Raw genomic sequence first — 22,967 nt, forward strand, 5'->3', positions numbered from 1 at the left:
CAGCCAGGTGAGCTATAGCAGTAGTCTGTCAGTTAATTTGAAGACAATGATGAGAATGACTATAAGTCAGGTAAAAAAAAAATACTTATCATCAACCAACAAGGGGAAAACACTGAGCTTGAATGACTAAGCTTTGACCAAGGGTGGCTCACTCCTCGGTCTTCTTGCCCAAGGAGTGAACCACCCTGCATGGCTATCAATGTGGTGCAACCAAGGCCATCATACAGTACAGGCCATCCAAGCTGATTTTTAACTTTTCGTCCCAGATACCACCTTAAAAATCATCTACATTAGGAGATGTTATCTGATCTGAATTGTGTGTGTCCAAGGCGAACAGGAAGAATATATACATGCATAATTCCACAAAATAGATCTGCAACACACAGAGGAAAACTATGCCCATCACGTCTATTGTCTTGTGTAGTCTGGAAGATGAGTGGATGATGGGGTGGGTGCAGTTTTCTCTGTGGTGGGGTCAGGTGGACTGTCCCGGGCTCTGTGGGGCCGGGTGGCGCTGCTGCACTGGGCCCCAGTCCGGATGGGCCTGGGCCCCCCTTTCCCTGGCGGGTTGCAGAGATGGGGGTGCCTACTGGGGTCAGCGGGGGAGCTGGCCCCAGGGAGGGGTCACTGCCCTCCCTTCCTTCCCTCCCCATCTCCAGCTGCCTCCTCTTCCCGCTCCACCACAATCACCCACACATTCAGGGCCTTGGGGTAGGGGTGTGTCACCAGGGTGCAGAGGAGACATCCCCCCCCCCCTCTGTCCCCTTCTGGCTGCCTCTGCCTCAATTTTATCCCACAACTTAGACATTCACATTACTCACACTCATTACACATACATATAGGATCTTGGGGGTGGGCACGCTACACGGATTCCAAATTACCATCAGGGTGTACACCTCACCCCTGGCGTCGTTGCCCACCTCTCAATTTTAAATACACGTAGACATTGAGGGCTAGCAGGAGGGGCTATACGCTTACCTGCTGCTCTGGCAGGTAGCTCCATGCCCTCCTGGGTTTTAAATGCACCTTAGAACACACATACATCAACACTACATATGAGCGGGTGGAGGGAGGTTTGGAGTCTTCCTACACCCCCGTTCTCTGCGACCTGCTGGAGCGGGGGGGCTAGGAGGAGGAGTTGGCCGTCCGACTGGGGTCTGGAATGTGGGGCCTCCCTGCTTCTGCGGAGTCGGGGCGGTCTGCATCTCCCCACCGCAGGGAAAAGGGTAACACCACCTGGGTCTGGGCGCAGTTTCCCCCTCCAGGGGCAAGGGTACCTAGACCCGGGGCATAGAGTACGCTTGGGGAGTGTGATTGTGTGCACAGTGTCTCTTTATGTATGTCTCCTCGTTGGGTGAGTGTTGAGTAATTGTATATGGGAGCATGAGGGTGGGAATAGTTTGTATCTGTGTGTGCCTGTATGTCTGTGTCTATATGTCAGGTTGGGTATCAGACGCCACCTCTCTGGGGACATCTCAGGTCCTCCAAGGTTTGGAGGCCCATCTCCCCCCACCACTTCCCCTGCCAGTGGCAGACGCCCTCAGACATCGGTGCGTTGGTGGTTCTTTGTGTCTGGGGGCGCCCAGGTACCCACCGGCTCACTCCTTGGCGGCTGCTTATCGGGGCCTGGAGCCTGGGGCTCGCTCGGGCCTCTTCGGGGATGGGGTGCCCTCGGCCTCTCGGCCCGGGGCTCGGTGACTCAGGCACAGCTGGCTGCCGGCGGAGCTCACGGGCACGTCACTGCAACCCCCTGGCTTCTGCTCGCGGCTGCTGAGTGACCCCTCATCTGGGACTCTCCTCAGCTCTTTCTGGGATAGTGGCGCAGCTGCCCCTCTGTTGGTCTTCCTTGGTCTCTTGTGTTCTGGGGGCCTCTGGATGTCTGGAGTTTTGATCTCCTCCATACCTGCTTCATGCCCTGGAGGACGGGGCAGTGGCCCCCCACACCCTCTAGCAGATCATTACATGAAGGAACCTTTTTAAAAACAAAAGCGTTCATGCTCACAGGTGTACACACGGGTGATCACACACACAAACTACACCCTTTTTGGCTCCTACCTCAAAGCACACTGTGCACTGTCAATCTCACGTGCTGCACAATAATGTTTAATATTTAGTATTTACTGTCATATTCCCATATATCAATGTGATCTTGTTTATTACTCTTGTTTTCTTCTGCTTGCTTTCTTTTTTCTTTCTCAACAGGTGATCCAGGTGATCGATATATGTATTTTTGTCTGCTTATTCTGCTGGTTTTTGGTTTTGCCCTTTTTCCCGTCCCCTTCTCAGTTTTTTTTTTTTTTTCTTTCCCTCTTTCTTTCTCCCTTTCTTTCCACCAGTCAAGTCTGTCCCATATTCAGCAAGTGAAAATAAAATAAACAATAAAAGGTGAATCAAATGGACCATTACGGCATGGCTGGGATGGTCCTTTTGGTAAAATAAATCCGTTGGGCATCTTTCTTCGCCTTTAGACAATAATTCTGATGGCAAAAGAACCAAATGGGACAGGTAAAAAAAAACAAAAAACAAAAAAACAAAGGAAAACTATGCCCATCATCTGTTTTATAGGCTGTTAGGAAAAGGTTCTTGTTTCAGTGGTGCTGAACTACAGACTGACATGGATCTGTTTAACTTCTATTTAAGATCAATAACATAACCAATAGTGATGAGAAGGTTTGCTTTAGACTGTGGTGCATGTGTTGATATGTAGATGTTAATGTAATGATAAGGTTTACCAGCAGGGGGAACTGTATTTAAGAAAGCTCATGAATGTCTCCAGGGGAGCACATAAAAGAAGACTGGTCTGTGGTGTGAGGGAGGAATGGTGTTAATAAAATGTTTGGAGCAGTAGCTCGCAAGGCATAAGTGGGTGCTGTGTTTTTTTTAACAAGCGCTATGAAGACAGCACAGTTTATCATCAAAGACTGACAAACAGGCACCATGCTGCCAATAAACAGCATGAAGTCTGACTTGTGTTTTCTGTTTTTTTTTGTTCATTTTTTAGAGTCAAGATTAAGTTTTATAGCAACCACAGCAGAGATGACCAGGGAAGGTGTGCTTGAGTTGAAGTAGCTAAAACGGCTGGTTTCAGACTGAAGATGAACTGAGGTGCTGCATCAAAGTCTGTAACAACATTTTGACAACAGTGTGAAAGAAAAACTGTAAGAAAAGCAGGTTCAGGGAGGGACAAACATCTGCTGCAACCAGATTGGAGTGAGAGGAGAGAGCAGGCCAACAACAACAAAGAAACAACCGAAGCAGAGTTTAGTTGACAGTGCAACTAAGGATGTTTCTCTGGCTGCCATGATTAACTGAGTAATTCAAATGCTTTCTTTAACGCAGGACCCATCATGCATGGAAAAGCAAGTGTTTCACTAATATTTGTGACTAAAAATAGACCTGCAGTAGAAATGTAACTAGGAGCATGCATGTGAATATAAAGTATCACAACATTAGGAACATGCAGCCTAAGTTTTTAAACAAAGACTGATAACATAACAGCAGCAGTGATGATCAGTTTATGGTGGATTCAGCGTCTCAAGTACACCGAGTTCTGGAGGCATCAAAGAGGTTACAGTTTCAAAACTTTAGGATACAAATTCATACAAAGACAGAAAGCCTGGTGAAATAAATTACTGACACAGTTGGATGTTAAAGTAAAGACATGATGCAATGCAAATGTACTCACAGAGCTTTGTTGGAGGCTTTGACCACTGGCAGCAGCCTCAGAAGAGCCTCCTCTGAAGCAGAGTATTTCTGCAGGTCAAACACATCCAGATCTTTTTCTGATGACAGTAAGATGAAGACCAGAGCTGACCACTGAGCAGGAGACAGTTTATCTGTGGAGAGACGTCCTGATCTTAGGGACTGTTGGATCTGCTCCACTAGAGAACGATCATTCAGTTCATTCAGACAGTGAAACAGATTGATGCTTTTCTCTGCAGACAGATTCTCACTGAGCTTCTTCTTGATGTACTGGACTGTCTCCTGATTGGTCTTTGAGCTACTTCCTGTCTGTGTCAGCAAACCTCGTAGGAGACTCTGGTTGGTCTGCAGGGAAAGACCCAGGAGGAAGCGGAGGAACAAGTCCAGGTGTCCATTTGAACTCTGTAAGGCCTTGTTCACAGCACTCTGGTGGAAGGATTGTAGGTTTGGTTTGTTAATTAATTTAGACAACATTGAGGTTCTCTGTTGTTCTTCCAGCAGATTTTTTCGAGACTTGATGAAGGTCAGATGGACATGAAGAGCAGCCAGAAACTCCTGAACACTCAGATGGATGAAGCAGAACACCTTGTCCTGGTACAGTCCTCTCTCCTCTTTAAAGATCTGTGTGAACACTCCTGAGTACACTGAGGCTGCTGTGATATCGATGTCACACTCTGTCAGGTCTGATTCATAGAAGATCAGGTTTCCTTTCTGCAGCTGAACAAAAGCCAGTTTTCCCAGAGACTTGATCATCTTCCTGCTCTCTGGACTCCAGTGTGGATCTGTCTCAGCTCCTCCATCATACTTGACCTTCTTCACTTTGGCCTGAACCACCAGGAAGTGGATGTACATCTCAGTCAGGGTCTTGGGCAGCTGTCCTCCCTCTCTGGTTTCCAGCACATCCTCCAGAACTGTAGCAGTGATCCAGCAGAAGACTGGGATCTGGCACATGATGTGGAGGCTTCGTGATGTCTTGATGTGGGAGATGATCCTGCTGGCCTGCTCCTCATCTTTGAATCTCTTCCTGAAGTACTCCTCCTTCTGTGGGTCAGTGAACCCTCTGACCTCTGTCACCATGCCAACACAGTCAGGAGGGATCTGATTGGCTGCTGCAGGTCGTGTGGTTATCCAGAGGTGAGCAGAGGGAAGCAGTTTCCCCTGATGAGGTTTATCAGCAGCACATCCACTGAGGTGGACTTTCTAGGGTCAGTTAGGATTGTAGTTTTGTGGAAGTCCAGAGGAAGTCGACACTCATCCAGACCATCAAAGATGAACACAACCTGGAAGTCTTCAAAGCTGCAGATTCCTGCTTCTTTGGTTTCAGTAAAGAAGTGATGAACAAGTTCCACCAAGCTGAACTTTTCCTCTTTCAGCACATTCAGCTCTCTGAAAGTGAATGGAAATATGAACTGGATGTCCTGGTTGGCTTTGTCTTCAGCCCAGTCCAGGCTGTATTTCTGTGTTAAGACTGTTTTCCCAATGCCAGCCACTCCCTTTGTCAGCACTGTTCTGATTGGTTCATCTCTTCCAGGTGAGGCTTTAAAGATGTCTTCTTGTCTGATTGTTGTTTCTGGTCTGTCTGGTTTCCTGGATGCTGTTTCAATCTGTCTGACCTCATGTTCATCATTGACCTCTGCAGTCCCTCCCTCTGTGATGTAGAGCTCTGTGTAGATCTGATTCAGAAGGGTTGGGTTTCCTGCTTTAGCGATCCCCTCAAACACACACTGGAACTTCTTCTTCAGGGTGGATTTAAGGTTACGATGACAAACTGCAGCATGAAGTTCTCAATGAGAAGAAATATGAAGAATATCACTTGAAAGTGGAAACAAACACTTAATTCCAAAAAGAATGAATCTTTAAAACATGTTGGTCCGTGTCTTGAGACATTAGTAAATGTTCATTTATCCAGCAGCTTAAATCTTTAGATAAATCCTCTTACTGCTCTGCAGACGGTCAGCCAGCTCCTCCTGCTTCATTCTCCTCAGGAAGTTCACTGTGATCTTCACAAATGCCTCTCTGCTGCTGCTCCTCTGACTCTCTAAGCATTCTGGGTAATCTGGACTCAGAACCTTCTGGATCTTCTTGAGCTCGTTCTTCACAAAAGTGATGATGTTGTCCTCCAGCAGCTGGAACAGAATATTTATGAATGAGCCAATCAGACTGAAATCATGGAGCCAAACATCAGATCCATGTTGGACACACTGACAATCCACTGGTCTACAAAGAGCAGCATGGAGATGACTGTGAACAGAATAGATGTAAAGTAGTTGTTGACACATGTACAGACCATAAATATGGAGTCCAGCTGTGTTTGATGCTGCTGGGCAGACTGACCACTGGGAACCTCTGAGCTCTGCTGGTCCACTCTGTGGAGGAACCATGAAGAATTAGTTCAAGCACAGGATAAAGATCCAGGAGTTTCTGCTCAAATAACTTCATCTGAATCAAATTTGTCAAGCTTTAACCTCTCAGATTGTGAACATATCAGTCATTTTCAGTCTGTTTTTATGGACGTCCTTTCAGTGATGATGTCAGGGATGATTTTGAAGAAGTTCATTAAACTGAACCATCAGCAGATCACTGCTCCAAAACCAGAACATGATCCGAGGTCTCCCTCCACCACCCGAACACCAGCTTTACTAACGTGGTAGATCAGTGTAGTACAGATCAATAACTGATGAGTCATTTTATCAAAATCACTGAGGGCTTCACATCTGACCCTCTGATGCTTCTGTGGACATTTTGCATATTTAATGAATGTCTGACAGTTTTACATTCATTCTATGAATACAGTGGAAATGTTGTGTTATAGTCTCCATGGTTTTTCCAGCATCATAAATTCTTAAGTTCAGAAAATTAGATTCTTTTTTCACAGCTGAAAAACAACAACATTTATTCTCTACTGAAATCTGCATCGTCCACTCCAAAGGTCACAATCTGAAGGTAACATCTGGTTTTGTTCCCTGTGATTAAATCTGAGCATCAGTATGGTGGGATTTATCCACTACATCCACAGCACTGTGGTTCAGTGTTGTCCTGATGGAGTAACAGCAGCCAGTATGATCCAGGCTTTAGCTGCTGGGTCTCTGTGTGACTCTCAGACTGTTTAACACATCAGACACAAAGAGAATCAGAGCAGCTCTTTAAAGACAAACATGAACCCACTCAGGTCACACTTTCCCCACAGATATGAGCATCACTGTCCTCAAACAGCAAATGACCAAGTCGAACATTTGGATCTTTTCTCTTTCATTGTTTTCTTTTTAATGAATCTTTGTAACAATCTGAGGATGTTTCAGGTCAGATTTATCCAGGAAACACAAACATGTAAAGGAGTCATCACAGCTCTCTGACCTCATTGGTCCAGGTTCACCACTGAAGTCTGGATTTTCAGGTTTGGACCGGTCACTCCTCACAGATGGACAGCTGGACCCTGCAGACTGTGACCTCTGACCTCTGCAGACACAAACATGATTGAAGCAGCTGTGATCACACAGACTGCAGATAATGCAGCTGTTTCCTGTCAGTAACATCCTCTTAGATTAGAGTTCAGCTTTTTACAGGAAAACTGGACAAAACTGATTTTTGTTACAAATTCATTTTCATTTCCTCTCAGCTCACAAACACAGTCACATCAACAAAAATTAACATGCACAGACCCGATATCTGATTTAAAAAACATCTGTGAGATTTACATTTCCAGTTTATCCAACACTACTAAGCGGTCTTTACCTTTAAATGTAAGCTCTCTTATTCCTGTCCTTTCTTATCTTTCTCCATCTCTGAGGGAGGTTCGCTCTCTTTCCTTTTGTCTGATAGTTTGTCAGCTGATGTTTTTTGAGCTGATAGAAATGCTGCATTTGAAATGACCTGGTACTTTAAAAATGTTTTTCCCTTAATTCTCTTCTACAGTAGGCTAGGTAGATGCTGAAGCACCACAACTGCAACTTATGGACACCTGCGGTCATTCACTGTCCCACTTTTAACCTGCGACTTTAGCACACGTCATCCCTTTTTTGCTCATAGAATCTATTGCACTTCTGCACTGTGTTCAGCATAATATTAAGTAACCATTAATTAGAAGAGCTGTATTGTTGATTTGTCTGCTATTCGACTTAAAAGGTCAAACTAATATATAATATGGACTCATTACATGTAAAGTATTTCAAGCCTTTACTTTTTATCATTTTCATGATGGTGCCCGGGGCACCAAACAGCCTAGGACCGCCCCTGCCTGTGCACGCTCCATCTCTTGTGTCTCTAAAGGATTTTGTTAAGTTGTGCGTGCTCCCTGTCTTGTTGTATCTGATTAGTTCCAGCTGTTGTTTAACTGAATTTCTCTGAGCAACCAACTTGATGGGTTAATAAAGTTCGGTCTCTGTTTCTCCTCTTTAGCCTCGTTACAAACACTACAGCTAACAAGTGGATTTTCCTGTTTTAGCTCAGCCAGCAAACAAAGCAGAACCACTTCCTGCTGAAGAGACAGAGAGCCAAAGTTTTTAAATAAACTCATTGCTGCAGCAAAGAGCAGCACAACAGTGAGACAGATTTTTAGCTTCAGTGTTTTTATTCTCCACTAAGTCATTGCTTCTGTCACTAATTAGCTAACATGAACTAATCTATGTCTATTAGCAACCAACCAACTCAAAGAGTTCATGTTACTAACAGCTCACCTCTCTGCAGCAGACACTTTAAAATTATAGGGATCATCTTTAGACGTGTCACTCTGTAAGGACACAGAGCTGGGTGGAGGTCCAGGTGGGTTCCTGTGAATAATGATGGAGCAGTGATGTGAGTGCTGAGCTGTGACATGGAGAAGAGTCATGGACAGTTAGAGATGGTCATCTCACCTCTGAGCTTTGGTCTGGCTCTCATGTTCCCCACACAGAGTGCTTTTAGAGGGAGGGACTCCCTCCTCTCTGTCCTCACACTGATCCATGCTGCTCAATTCAGCTCACACACACTTTCTACCTGCAGAGGAAACACAAATCATTCATGTGCACATCAGCTGACAGCTGCAGAGGTCGTGTCTGATGTTTTGGACTAACATCCATCTGAGAGTCAGCTTTCGAGCCGAGTTCAGCCTCCAAATCCTCCATTACTGTAGTCCTACAAAGGTCAAACATGGCTGCAGAGAGCAGCTTTATGTCAGTAACAATGTCCAGGAACGAGCTGACTGCTTACAGAGTTCATACTCTAACTGCTCTGCTAGCTAAGCTAACTCATGTTAATGCTGCTCAGAAAATGTAAATAAAACACTAGAAAGGGAAAATTTCAGAAGAAATTTTAAGTGTGCCTATGCTACTGCCAATGAGTGTAGTTTGCCTTTAATGTGGTTCAATTAGTGCCGGTTGCCATTTATAACACTAGAGGGCGCAAGATGCAACATGAGCATAGTTTGCTTTTTATAACACAAGAAGTAGGGAAATGGAATACAGCTGATTTTCAACTTAAAGCAAAGTAAGCTGTATTGTGATCTCTGTTATATGCGGCATACAGAGATGAGAGAAAGATGCTCCAGTTACATGATTACAAAATAAGTTAATAGATATAAAAGAAAATAAATTATGCTTTAGTGTCAGGTGTTCAAGAGAAGTTACAATTTAGATTTTACAGTTTTGAGTCGTTTAAAGTGGTAGAAATAAATGTCCATTAAGCGGTATTCAATTTGTATTTCAAAGGTATTTTAATGTGAAAGGGAAATTCCACATGCAAATTATGAAATTTCCCTTGTGGGACTAAAATGTATCATGTTATTCAAATAATATTTTGTACAAATACCATTTACAATAATGTATGACATTTAAACATGATATTTAGATTGTGGTAAATAGCAAAGCAATATAAAATAAAAAGGAAAAGGAAAACATTCAAGTAACTTTATATTATGAACTGAAGAGTAAGGCAAAAGTATAAATGAAAAGCATTAGCAAAGAATTAATGTATATAGATAAACCCAACAATCATATGACCCCCTATGAGCAAGCACTTTGGCGACAGTGGGAAGGAAAAACTCCCTTTTGACAGGAAGAAACCTCCGGCAGAACCAGGCTCAGGGAGGCGGCCATCTGCATGACCGGTTGGGGTGAGATGTAAACAAATCCAAAACTGTCCACAGAGCTACAGGGGCACACTGGGATTGCAACAGCAGCCATAGAGGGAAACAGATTAGGATGTTCTTCCCAGTACTGAAGTGGGTCGGCTTTTCTTATGTGTGCGTTTTTCTCTGAGAGGTAGGTCTCCACTTTAGTTTTGTTGATGAGGCACTCACGGATACTTCTGGATAAGGGTCATTTGGAAGCAAGTGGTTGGCTGACTTTGCGAAAACAGCTAGAAACAGATAAAAGGAAAACACAATTTAAAACAATAAAACAAGAGACATCACAAAGCGCAGCTCTTCAGTTAACAAACTGGCAAGTAATGAAGTTCTAAAAATAATTGGGAAAACAAATCTAACTTTAGAACTAAATGACCCAAAACTAAATTAAAAATGAAGTAAAAAAAAGAAATTGGCTTAATACTGGTGTCTTCTGATGAGGTAAGTCGCCATGCGAGGTAAAAAAACCACACGTGGCTGTAATTTGATGGCCTGTATACAGTTCCAATCCAAGCATGTAGTTGGTTTAAATGGGTTTAATACTGGTGTCTTTTGATCACTTGACTGTATATATAAACCTGTTGAACAAAAGGTGCATTTTAATTTCACTATACCTGCCCATCCTTGTAGCTGGTCTCTACTAGCGTGGCACAGTTTCAAGATCAGTGTAGGGCTTCTCCACTGCCTTCACTGGACAGAACACATCTGAGGAGTTATGAATGGATGGATGACATTATAGTTTGTTTCAAAGAAGATCAATAAATGTTAGAATATAAAGTAAGAAACAAAAAATACAAATGACCGTTATGGCAGGGATCCCATCAGGTGCAGTCTTTCTGTTCACGTTTCTGGTCAGCTCTTCAATGGATGAGAGCACATCAGCAGTCTTATCTATCAGTTCCCACTGGTGAGCTGTCCTTGTTGGTGGTAGAGTGTGTTCAGAAAAACTCCCTTTTAACAGGAAGAAACCTCCGGCAGAACCAGGCTTAGAGAGGTGCAGCCATCTGCCGTGGCGGTTGGGTGAGATGTAAACAAATCCAAAACTGTCCACAGAGCTACAGGGGCACACTGGGATCGCAACAGCAGCCATAGAGGGAAACAGATTAGGATGTTCTTCCCAGTACTGAAGTGGGTCGGCTTTTTCTTATGTGTGCGTTTTTCTCTGAGAGGTAGGTCTCCACTTTAGTTTCTGTTGATGAGGCACTCACGGATACTTCTGGATAAGGGTCATTTGGAAGCAAGTGGTTGGCTGACTTTGCGAAAACAGCTAGAAACAGATAAAAGGAAAACACAATTTAAAACAATAAAACAAGAGACATCACAAAGCGCAGCTCTTCAGTTAACAAACTGGCAAGTAATGAAGTTCTAAAAATAATTGGGAAAACAAATCTAACTTTAGAACTAAATGACCCAAAACTATATTAAAAAGGTAGTAAAAAAAAGAAATTGGCTTAATACTGGTGTCTTTGGATGGGGTAAGTTGCTATGTGAGGTAAAAACCACACGTGGCTGTAATTTGGTGGCCTGTATACAGTTCCAATCCAAGCATGTAGTTGGTTTAAATGGGTTTAATACTGGTGTCTTTTGATCACTTGACTGTATATATAAACCTGTTGAACCAAAAGGTGCATTTTAATTTCACTATACCTGCCCATCCTTGTAGCCGGTCTCTACTAGCGTGGCACAGTTTCAAGATCAGTGTAGGGCTTCTCCACTGCCTTCACTGGACAGAACACATCTGAGGAGTTATGAATGAATGGATGACTTAATTAATGGATGAGATTATAGTTTGTTTCAAACAATATCAATATCAAATGTTACAATATAAAGTAAGAAACAAAAATACAATTACCTGTTATGGCAGGGATCCCATCAAGTGCAGTTGCAGTCTCTCTGTTCACGTTTCTGGTCAGCTCTTCAATGGATGAGAGCAGTCTTATGTATCAGCTCCCACTGGTGAGCTGTCCTTGTTGGTGGTAGAGTGTGCTCAGTTGCAAAGACACTAAGATCACTTGGCAAGTCCATATCCCTCACAACCTTGCAGTCATTTTGTGTTAGTGAATTACACAATAAATGGGGTTGTGATAACTGTGATATGTATTCAGAACACCTGATTGGAGGCAGGCGTATGGCTGTGATATGTAAAGGTGATCAATCAATGTGTGTTTTTCGGTAGTTGCAGCAGTAATAAGTTGTGCATATCCTCTTGACTGAAACAGTTCTTGGATGGGTTTTTTCCTCTGCTCATAAGGTCCTCATTGAAATCTCCACAAACAATAATTGGTTGGCAATTCATCATTTCCAATGAGTCCAAAAGACATTGCATTTGTGGTAAAAACCTCACGTGGCTGTAATTTGGTGGCCTGTATACAGTTGCTATCAAAGCTGTGACTGGCGATTCAACCTTGATAACAACAAATTCAAGGTCAGTCACATTTTGCAGGTATTTTCGAGACTCTGCTATAAGAACTGTTTTGTAGTACATTGCAACTCCACCGCCATTTACCTTTGCCATGTCTGTATGGTTTGTGTAAGAGGCGTGTCTGTTGCGTGTGGCCATGTTGTACTGTTCCAGCTGGAAGCGGGAGAAACTGATGATCCAGACAAGTGAGTTTCTGTTATGCATAAAACATCAGCAAGGCTGAGTTCATGGTGGCATCTCATGTCCTCCATGTGAGTTGGGAGACCTTGTGCATTGTGATGGATAATTGTCAATGTGGGGACTGTGGGAACAACTGATTTTAAGAATTGCAACAGTGGTCTTGCATTCTCAAATGATGCATGTCTCATATTTTTGAGTGCATCTGTGATGGCAGGATCAGCATAGATTTTCCTTTCATCAAAGTCTGTGATGTACAGTCCTTTAAGTGAGGTTGTGCGGCTGAGTGCGACATAGGCCATTCAGGCTCAAAAACACGCTTCAAACATACTACTGCTGACTCCATTGTCATGCCTTGTACTTTGTGAGCTGTACATGCAAAGGCCAACTTCATTGGAAATTGCCTGCGAAGAACTCCTTTTTACTTGTAGATTCTTCACATTTCTCAATATATACGAGGTTGTCTGAGGATCCTTGTATTTTTTTTTGAAAATTTTGCCCAGAATTTTGATTGTCCAGCGTAAGTCCAATGAGATTCACAGTTTTGGTCCATCCTGTGTGGTTGTCACAATGTTCGTGATTGTTCCAAATGTCCCATTAACAAGCCCATCTTCAACATCCAAATTTCTAATAATCATAACACGCACTCCAGGTGCAGCTTGTATGTTATCAGGTAAATCTCTTTTGTTGCCTTTCATCATATCTGCCAGGAGGACCATCTCACCCGTCCGTGGGTCTTTTCTGTAGTCTTGGCCTGAATATTTATGATATCAGAATGAAGAGCAGTTACAGTTGCTGAATTGTGTTTGTCGACCTCTTTGTTTGTAGCATAAATGTGTAATACATTAGATGGACAGTCTTTTATGTCATGGATAGCCTGTGTGAGCAAGGCTTTATCATTGGCTTCAAGAGAATCTGTTTTTGCTTCACTCTTATCCTGTTCAGAACTTCAGCAAAAGAATGATCATCTTTCTGTCGCATGATTTCTGTCAGGTTGACCATGTGGAAATAGTCTTTCCAGAGATCAAAGACATTGTCCTCGTACACACAGAGTGGTTTGGCTTTTTCAAGGGTGGCAGCTGGTAAAGTCTCCTACTGCAAGGATAGACATCCCACCAAAAGGCTTCTTGTTTCCTTTGATCTGCTGAAGTCTCCAGTGGATGTAGGCAAAAGGTCTTTAGAAACCATAGATATCTCATCAATGACCAGAATCTCTGCATTTGAAAGTGAAGCTCTCACTTCATCCAGTGCATTGCCCAGTCCCTGATACGGCGGTTTTAAAGATTTTGGCAGCTTTAGCAGAGAGTGCAGTGTTTTCCCAGATATGTTAAAAGCTGCAGTGCCAGTAAATGCAGTCAGCAGTACTGCAGGGTAGGACATGTCTGCTTGGTCACGGAATCTGGGAGTTGGTGCAAAATCTTTGTTGCCTCCTCATATATGCACTTGATAACATGTGATTTTCCACAGCCAGCTCCTCCAGAGACAAAATAAAAGAACTGCTCAGGACAGTGACCCCACACAAGTTTGAAACACCACTCACGCTTTTCGTAGAATATGGATGCTTGGGTTTCATTCAGACTTTGGTACATTTTTCTGACAAAGTCTGGGCTCAGCTTTGGTGCTATGATTGCTGGCATGGCTCCACTGCTGCTACCACTGACTTGGTAGTCTGGAACAATGTCCATTTCATTTTCGTCAGTGTCATGTCTGGATTGTCGTTGGGCCACACACTCTAAACGATCTACTTCAACCTCAGGTGCAAAGGTGTTCCATGCATTGATAAGTGGGCCTTGTTGTTCAATCTGTTCCAGTGCCCTTTCCATTGTTTTGCCATGGCTTTCATAACGCTTTTTGTTAAAGGTAACAATTGGCGTACTGCAAAACCATGTTTTCGTCCACTTTTGTAGAACTGTTCGGATGTGGGGTGTTCTGTGGTTTTAAGGTCATCATTTGATCGATGTGGAAAATAAAGTTTTAGTAGTCTGCTATAAAACTTTTCTGGTTGTTTCTTTTCTGAGAAGCGAGGATATCTGATTATTGCAGGTTTCCCTCTTGTTCTCTTTTGAATATAACCCATGTTATTCAAAAGAGGGATGGCATTTTTGACTCTGTTTGACGGCTGTAGAGAATCCTGTACTCTGAAGCAAATTCAGCCAAACACATTCTTTCAAACTCAGGTGTTCTGGGTCTGTTTGCATATTTTTCTGGCAATCCAGACATCCACACATTTTCATCATCTGGTGCCATGCTTTGCAACCTGCTCATCGGGAGACTCATTTTCAGGGCATCATCATCAGTCTGTATGAACACCACACTGCGTGAACACTTTTTTTAGTGGCAGGCTGCACGTCCTTGCCACGGATTCCTGGGCACTGACTTCTCTGTGTTTAGCATATGCCTGCATTATCTGTTTCATTTCATCTCTTTCATTGACATTGGACGTTTTACCTCCTGGATGACTCCATTAAGAAATTGTGTCATCTCAAATTCAGGTTTAGAGACATAAGACATTATGTACATCAGGCAGCTGTAGTCATCAATGACATATTGGATGTCCATGTTGGCATTCCAGGCCCTCAGCAGATCTGCATTGTATGCATTCACCCAGCAGTCATTAGGTTCACGCTTTAAGAGGATGACATGGCCATTGCTTAAATTGAAGGCACAATCCAAGTATTGTTCATAAGTTAATTTGCATTTGTGAAGCAGCTCAGACAAGTCTTCAAACGAGGAATTTGGGTCACAGAGCAAATCTCTCAATGGCTGGAGTTTTTCTTTGGCCTCTTTCTGTTTTTTTGCGAGAGCCATTCGTCTGTTTTTTGCTTTTGTTTTCATTTGTGTCTTTCTCCTTACTTGTGCTATGCTGCTTATCATTGTGATCGTCGTCATCATCTGGGCTTGGGAAAGTGATCATTGTGTGGTCTACGGGTAGTTTGGGGAACCCAAACCTACATGACACATTACCTTTTTTACAAGATCTGGAGTGATTTCTGCTGTGGACTTGAACCTCAGACACAATTTTGTGAAGTTCAGGATCGGCATTTTGGTCAGGCATCTTACATGTTATGTACTTGTCAATAAATTTGTACACGTGGTCTTCAAGGTCGCTTCCAAATTTAGGTGCATCTTTGACCCAAACCAGTAAATGGATATGAGGGCTACCTCTGGCCTGAAACTCCACTCGATAAAAGTAATCTTCTACTTCACCGATGGGCTGTGCTGGGGACAGGATCAGTGTTGTCATTAGTGCATCGACTCTTTTTCAAACAATCGCATCACAGTCACAGGGTTGCGGAGAATTTCACACTTTGTGTTCCAGTCAAGTTGTGAAAAATCCACTTGTTCACCTTGTTGAGTTTTTATGACCTCAACAACCTCAGGCCATCTCATTTCAGCAGCTGAAAATGTCAGGAAAAAAGTCGGCTTTCCTAACTGTCTGACCATAGCATGGAGATCTTTCAGTGCCTTCTCCCAATAGGCTGGAGTACCTCTCAGAGGTTTCATGAAGCGTGTTGCATCTTTGTTATTTATCAGTCTCTCCACTTCGTCTTTATTTTGAAGCATTCTGTTACAAATTCTCGTCCATCCTTGGTGATTGCCTTACCTTTGCGCAATTGGATGGACATGCTGTTTGTAGCCATGTGTGTTTCTGTTACAAACTGTGCAAAGAATAGGTAGCTTTGGTCAGTTGCAAACCGTGTATCTGCAGAGAACAGCCGTGTATTAAAATACATGCTTGGGGACAGTTTGACTTGTCTGGCTTCATCTAATGTGTTCTGTCCAGTTGGGAACTGCACAGGAAAGGCCATGGCTTCAAGTTTAGGAACAGAGAAGAAGCCAACAGGTCTATTTCCTTGGGCGGGTGCAATGCTAAATATTCCTTCACCATATGATAAAATGTCCTGTGCTATATCTGGTGGTTGCATACAGGTGTCTAGAACAAGACCAGGGCGAAGTTCTTCCTTTTCTTTCTCCGTATCTTGTAAGGGCTCTCCATTTGACTGTTCAGGCTCCAATAGTTCGTTTACATCATGACATGGCTCAAGTATTCCAGCTGTTGTATCCTCAGTGGTTCTTCTTTCTGGTACAATTTGGTTGTCGAAGTTTCTGGGCAGTGCATCTTGAATATCTGCATCAGCAATGTCATGTTCCGTCTCGATTATCTGATTATTTGTGGGATCAGCAAAAGTAGCGTCATCATCAATAGATACATCTTTGTATTCTGAATGCATCTCTTTTAGCTTTGATAATCCTGCTAACACATTCTTCATGTTCACAGTGTAGAAGTGTTGGTATCCTTTGAATCTGATGTGTCTTTTCAGTTGTACCTGCAGGAGCTGGGCTTCATTGCTAGGTCTGGGAAGACAGTTTACTGTGGTTTCCACATCCGACGGTACACAGACAACAGCCCCATGTACAGCTCTTTGCTGTCCTTTTGGTAATGCAATGATTTTGGCAAACGGGAGAATTTTAGCAATCAGTTGTCGTTCTAGTACATTTAATTGACTCAGTTCAATTGGAATGGGCGCTAGTTCTAAATTGTTTGCCACTGCGATGGAAGAGATCTTTCCTCGTTGTAGGTGGCTGTCACAGTTGTAGCAAATCCACTCTTGCATTCTTTGTTTTGGAATGGTACAATTAGCTGTACATTCACTATCACAAACATGGACAAATTTTCCTGTCAAGCAAGTGTCAACAATGTGACTATTTTTAACATACTTTGATCTTTTGCAGTGTTTAACTTGATTAGGAAACAGAGTTCTGTGGCACACCGTACAGACATGGGTGGGTCCTAACTGAATTGTTTCACGGAAAGCTAATGTGGCTGCTTGCATCACACTATTCACTACAAGCTGGGGCTGTGCTTCAGACTGTGGACCCTGCTGGAATTGTGTTACTAGTCGGCTGTATTTCTTCTTTATTCTCTGTGCACACAACTTTTTATAAATGGCGAAAGATGCAGTGGTAGCCATTTTGTGTCTCTGGTACTGGGCACAGCGCTGTATATGGTGCAGTCTGAATTGTGAGTCATTGTGGTACCTGGCATGAATTGATTTTTTTTGTTTGTGCCTGTAGTTTGGATCCGATGCATATATTGTTCTTATGTATGCCCTCTTCCTTTCTCTGACATCCTCCTCTCTGTATTTCTGCCTCATGTATTTTTTCTGTCTGCTTTGAAAGTCAGCATCCGTTTTGTACCTTTGGACCAGATATTGCTTCTGTCTGCTTTGAAAGTCAGCATCCGTTTTGTACCTTTGGACCAGATATTGCTTCTGTCTGCTTTGAAAGTCAGCATCCGTTTTGTACCTTTGGACCAGATATTGCTTCTGTCTGCTTTGAAAGTCAGCATCCGTTTTGTACCTTTGGACCAGATATTGCTTCTGTTGCTTTGAAAGTCAGCATCCGTTTTGTACCTTTGGACCAGATATTGCTTCTGTCTGCTTTGAAAGTCAGTATCCGTGTTGTACCTTTGGACCAGATATTGTTTTTGTTTGGTTTTAAAGCTGGCATCCATGTTGTACTTCTGAACCACATAGTTTTTCTGCCTGGTTTGAAAGTCGGGATCCGTAGAATATCTTCTGATAATGTAGTCTCTCTTCTTTTGTTGAAAATGAGGATCACTTTGGTACTTCTTCACTTTGTGGGCTTTTATTACTCCGTGAATTTGAGGATTTGCATAATAATTTTTGTTTGATAAGAGTTTTTGTTTGTGGTAATCACAGTTTACAGCATATTGGGTTTTCAAAGTCTGTAATTTTTTCATTCGAAATTCGTGACAAGTCGCATATCGTTCCTTTTCGTTCCTTTTTTTGTTGGTCTTCTTTGCCACTTCACTCTGCCTCTGATTTTTGGGAGCTTGACGATTAGCTTTCCGACGTCGTCGTTTATTTAATTTGCACACATTCCTTGCTGTTTCTCTTTCATTATTAAGTTCAATACTTTCTTGTTCTTTCCTGATGTTGCTTGTTGGATCGACAGATGTTTCAAGGTGATGTTCACATGAAGCCATTTTGTCTTGTGATGAGTTTGAAGTATTTTCTAACATTGTCATGTAGGTTTGGGCTGATTCTGGTTGAGGCACTTGCACAGTGGAATTTGTGATTTGTGGTTCATCATTTTGTGGTGATGATGTAGCTGTTGCTCCTGTTGCCTGAGTTGACTGTGCAGGCTGTTCGTTGTGAGTGCTGACTCTTTTGAAAGAAACAGGCACAAACTCATATCTTGCATACCTGCCTTGATTTTGAAAAAGGTTATGCAAGTGGTTGATCAGGTCATTCACATGAGTGAACGTGAGCATGACTGCTGTTCCATTTGGCTGGGGTAAACCTGCTGCACTTCTTGAATGTGAATCAAATAATCCATACCTCCCAGATTTGTCACGGAAAACTGCAATGCACTGAGGCGAAACCATGAGCAAAGCATAGTTCACATCTGTTGACAGACATACAAGGCGACTAGCAAGAGGCAACCACCACTCTTTTCTTTGGTAAGTTTTGTCTGCTGCTTTCAGGTATCCATACCTTATGTTGTCCATTTTCACACTGTAGACATTTATGTCAGCATGAACTTCTTTGGGCAGGTCCTCCATGGTCAGATGATCTTGTGTATAACGCCTCTCCTGCTGAAGATTTGTTTTAATCCAACAGTAGAGTGCATCTCCCTGTTCAAGCACCTTATCAAGTCGGGCTGTGTTGAACTGGTGTTCCTCATTAAGGTAGGCCAGGAATGTGAGGGCATTACATGTGCACTGATGATTTCGAGAGAATTCTGTGTACCTTTCATCACTTTGACAATGAGTTGCACTGACACACCAGAAGTTCTGAACTGCGTTTCTCTGTAGCTCCTCTGTCAGTAGTTGTTCATTTATGTTGTGGAAAGGCTGATCAAGGAATGGTAAAGGTGACATGTTATTATTTAGTATTTAATGATAAGCATTTCAAGGTTGAGCAAAAACATATGCAACTCTTGGTACAATGATGTAAGACATTTTTTTTAAGTGACAAGGGTTGTATAAATAAAGACTTTCTTTAAAGTAAAAACATTTTTAACTATGGTAAAACAATGAAGCAATGTTCAGGCAAATTAAGCCAAATTATATCACTCCTCAAACATATTACAGCATAATCTAAAGATACGCAGCATCAGATAAGCCAGACACAAAGAGTGTGACAGGAACAGTGAGAGAGTGAGAGAGCAGAGGTGGGAAGTAAAAATGACGAATATTTTAGATATTTTAGACCTTTTATAAAGGTCATATCTGTACTTTCTGCTCCTTATATTTTCAAAGCAGTCAATTACTTTCCAAAAGAAATTGACAAATGTACATGTTTAGTCTAACATTTTAGTATATTTAGTACGAGTTAGCAAGCATACTTAAGGTGAAAGACTAAATATCAACCCCGGTGATTATACAGCAAACATAACATGTATACCAATTGGTTACAGACATTTGTGGGCATACCTTTTTAGGTGGAGAATTTGATGCCGTGTGGAAATCATCAGTTGCCCAGACTCGTTTTGCTGGTGGACGATTGTCTGAAATCTGAATACAGATTTGAAATAGAGTGTAACACTGGATACTTTAAAGAAAACATGAAACAGTAGCGGTTACTAAACTTAGAAAGCAATAAAGAAAAATTCCAGCTGTTTGCATAACTACTAAGAAATTTGAAAGTGAGTGTAACTGTAGAAACTTTAAAGAAAACTAACAGAAGCGATACAACAAAATTCTTACTGTTTGCATAATGCTAACATGTAATCATATGTCTTTAACATTTAATGGTAATGTAACTGTCCACTATAAATCCTTAATGGAGGAATACTGTTTTAAATTTACCTTGCTGCCTGGAGGACATGAGGAGGTGGGTCTATTCTCAGTTTCCAAGGACAAGCTGGCTGGTGCTGTCTGCTAACCCAGGAAAAACAGTATATAATGTTAAGACATTAAGTGACCTGACACTTTAATTTCAGTTTAAAATGCAATGCATGGCATGAACAGTTATGGCAGTTGGATAACATTACAAGATAGAAATGGTCAACTGCACCACGGAGCAACACTGTAAAGTTCACTAAACATACATGTTTTAAAGCCATTATTCAATACATTGTTATTGTTAAATAAATATTGTCAAATAATGGAGATCTAGATTTCAGTGAAAATAATTGTAATTATCATTTTGCCATAATCGAGCAGCCGTATGGGTGGGCATACCTTGTAATTTCTTAATAGAGGAATATTTTTTTATATTTACCTTGGTACCTGGGGAACATAAGGAGGTGGGTCTATCCCGTGTTTCCAAAGATAACCCGGCTGGTGCCATCTGCTAACCCAGGAAAAAGGGTATAGAAAACATTAAGTGACCTGACACATTCATTTCATTTAAATGTTCTGTATACCATGCACTGTTATGCTAGTTGTGTGACATTAAAACAAAAATCCTGAACTGCATGGGTAAGTGTTCTTAACTGTCTCAAACGTGTTTTGAAAACTGTTCAACTGTCTGTGATCACTACCATATCCTCATTACCTGGTCAGATGGAAAACTACTGACTGCCTCATCTTGGTTGTGGCCAGTGAGCATTGGGACAGCAGGATCAACCAGGTCAAGTGGTTTCCAGCGCTTCTTTTGTGCCTGGGATCTTTTATTTTTCTCGGCATCTGGTAGAATGTCAACATAAAAACAGAATATTAATTATTGGCATTTCAAGCAATTTGTTATTTTAACCCTCTGATACATTGACAGATAAGATGACTACAAGAACAAAAAAATCTCTGTTCCATAACAGTTTGTATATTGTAATTGAGAAAGTGATTACCTTGAAAGTTGGGAGGCAGATTTGTTGACCACGACAGTTACTTCGTTTTGGTGTACAGTAATTGGGAAAGTAATTACCTTGCAAAGCTGGGAGGCAGTGTTGTTGCTGAGACGCTGGTCGAATGCCAGCAGCAAGCAAACCCAGATGTTCACAGTCCTACTTAACACCTCAAACTTTTCAAACAAATCTTACAAGAACATTTGGCAAAGTGATTGGCTTGCAAACTTAGGAGACAGTCTTGTTGCCCACAACAGTTTTGTTATAGAGTAATTGGAAAATTGGGTACCTTGCAAGGCTGACAGGCAGTCTCGTTGCTGGGAGGCGGTCTTGTTGCTGGGGCTCTGGCAGAATGCCAGCAGCAAGCAGACCCAGATGTTCACAGTCCTACTTAACACCTTAAACTTTGCAAACAAATCTCACAGAACAATTAGCAAACTGATTGGCTTGTAACACTGAAATGTAGCCTTGTACTGTCTGGTTTAAATTTCCTACTGAGAGACAAAGAGGAACTTTACTGTTTGGAAGGAGTAAAAACACTGTACCACCTAATCTTAAAAGTTTTAATTACAAACAACAGCTCTGGAATAAAATGACATCCAGCGCTAAACACACCTATTTGTTTCTAAATATCAGCTGAACACATACATAGAAAATATAGGGGGGCACTTACCTTGGCTGAATCAAGAGTTCAGGTATTAAAGGCTGCTGTAGTTAACGCCTTATAAAGACAGACAAAGAGAGGTGTGAAACGCGACTACAACGCAGCTATTGTTTAAATGCAGCGGTGAGAGTCGCATCTTAAAAGTTTCAATTACAAACGATACCACTGGAATAAAATCGCAGTCATTTTGTAGATATCAGCGTCAAGACACAAAAATACCTTTAAAAGTAAATCACTTTCAAAATCAATTTCAAACTGGGAGACGCTTAATATCCTCTAACTAGCCAGCAACAAAACACCACGAGACAAAGAGATGTGTGAAACGCGACTGCTGAAGCTATTTTTTGAGAGTCGTATCTTAAAAGTTTCAATTACAAACGATACCACTGGAATAAAATCGCAGTCATTTTGTAGATATCAGCGTCAAGACACAGAAAAGCACTTTTAAAGGTCAATTTCAAAAGCGGAGGAGGGACTGAAACGCTTGCTTTAGCTGACTATCCGCTAACTGGCTTTAGCATCGTGCCGAAACAAAGAAATCGATAAAGAAACACATAAAAAAAAAATCACGTTCAAAGCTAAATTTCAAACCAGAGACAGAGATACGCTTACCTTGTCATAGTAAATCACTTTCAAAAACAATTTCAAACCGGGAGACGCTTAATATCCTCTAACTAGCCAGCAACAAAATACCACAAGACAAAGAGGTGTGAAACCCGACTACAATGAAGCTATTTTTTGAGAGTCGCATCTTAAAAGTTTCAATTACAAACGATACCACTGGAATAAAATCACAGTCATTTTGTAGATATCAGCGTCAAGACACAAAAATACCTTTAAAAGTAAATCTTTCAAAATCAATTTCAAACTGGGGACGCTTAATATCGTTTCTAACTAGCCAGCAACAAAACACCACGAGACAAAGAGATGTGTGAAACGCGACTGTGAAGCTGTTTTTTTGAGAGTCGATTCTTAAAAGGTTTAATTACAAACGGTACCACTGGAATAAAATCGCAGTCATTTTGTAGATATCAGCGTCAAGACACAGAAAAGCACTTTTCAAGGTCAATTTCAAAAGCGGAGGAGGGACT

The 22,967-nt window shown here is 42.0% G+C and overlaps 1 long non-coding RNA gene across 1 annotated transcript; it reads right to left on the minus strand.

Moving 5' to 3' along the window:
* Window positions 1-11,048: 11,048 nt before the first annotated feature.
* LOC120437858 lies at window positions 11,049-12,340 on the minus strand. The gene is made up of 3 exons (XR_005611448.1): window positions 11,652-12,340; window positions 11,447-11,537; window positions 11,049-11,066 (listed from the first exon to the last, which is right to left on the minus strand). It is a non-coding gene; the product is annotated as an uncharacterized LOC120437858 (long non-coding RNA).
* Between the last annotated feature and the right edge of the window lie 10,627 nt (window positions 12,341-22,967).

Source organism: Oreochromis aureus, linkage group 3, assembly GCF_013358895.1.
Source record: "Oreochromis aureus strain Israel breed Guangdong linkage group 3, ZZ_aureus, whole genome shotgun sequence".
NCBI lineage: Eukaryota > Metazoa > Chordata > Actinopteri > Cichliformes > Cichlidae > Oreochromis > Oreochromis aureus.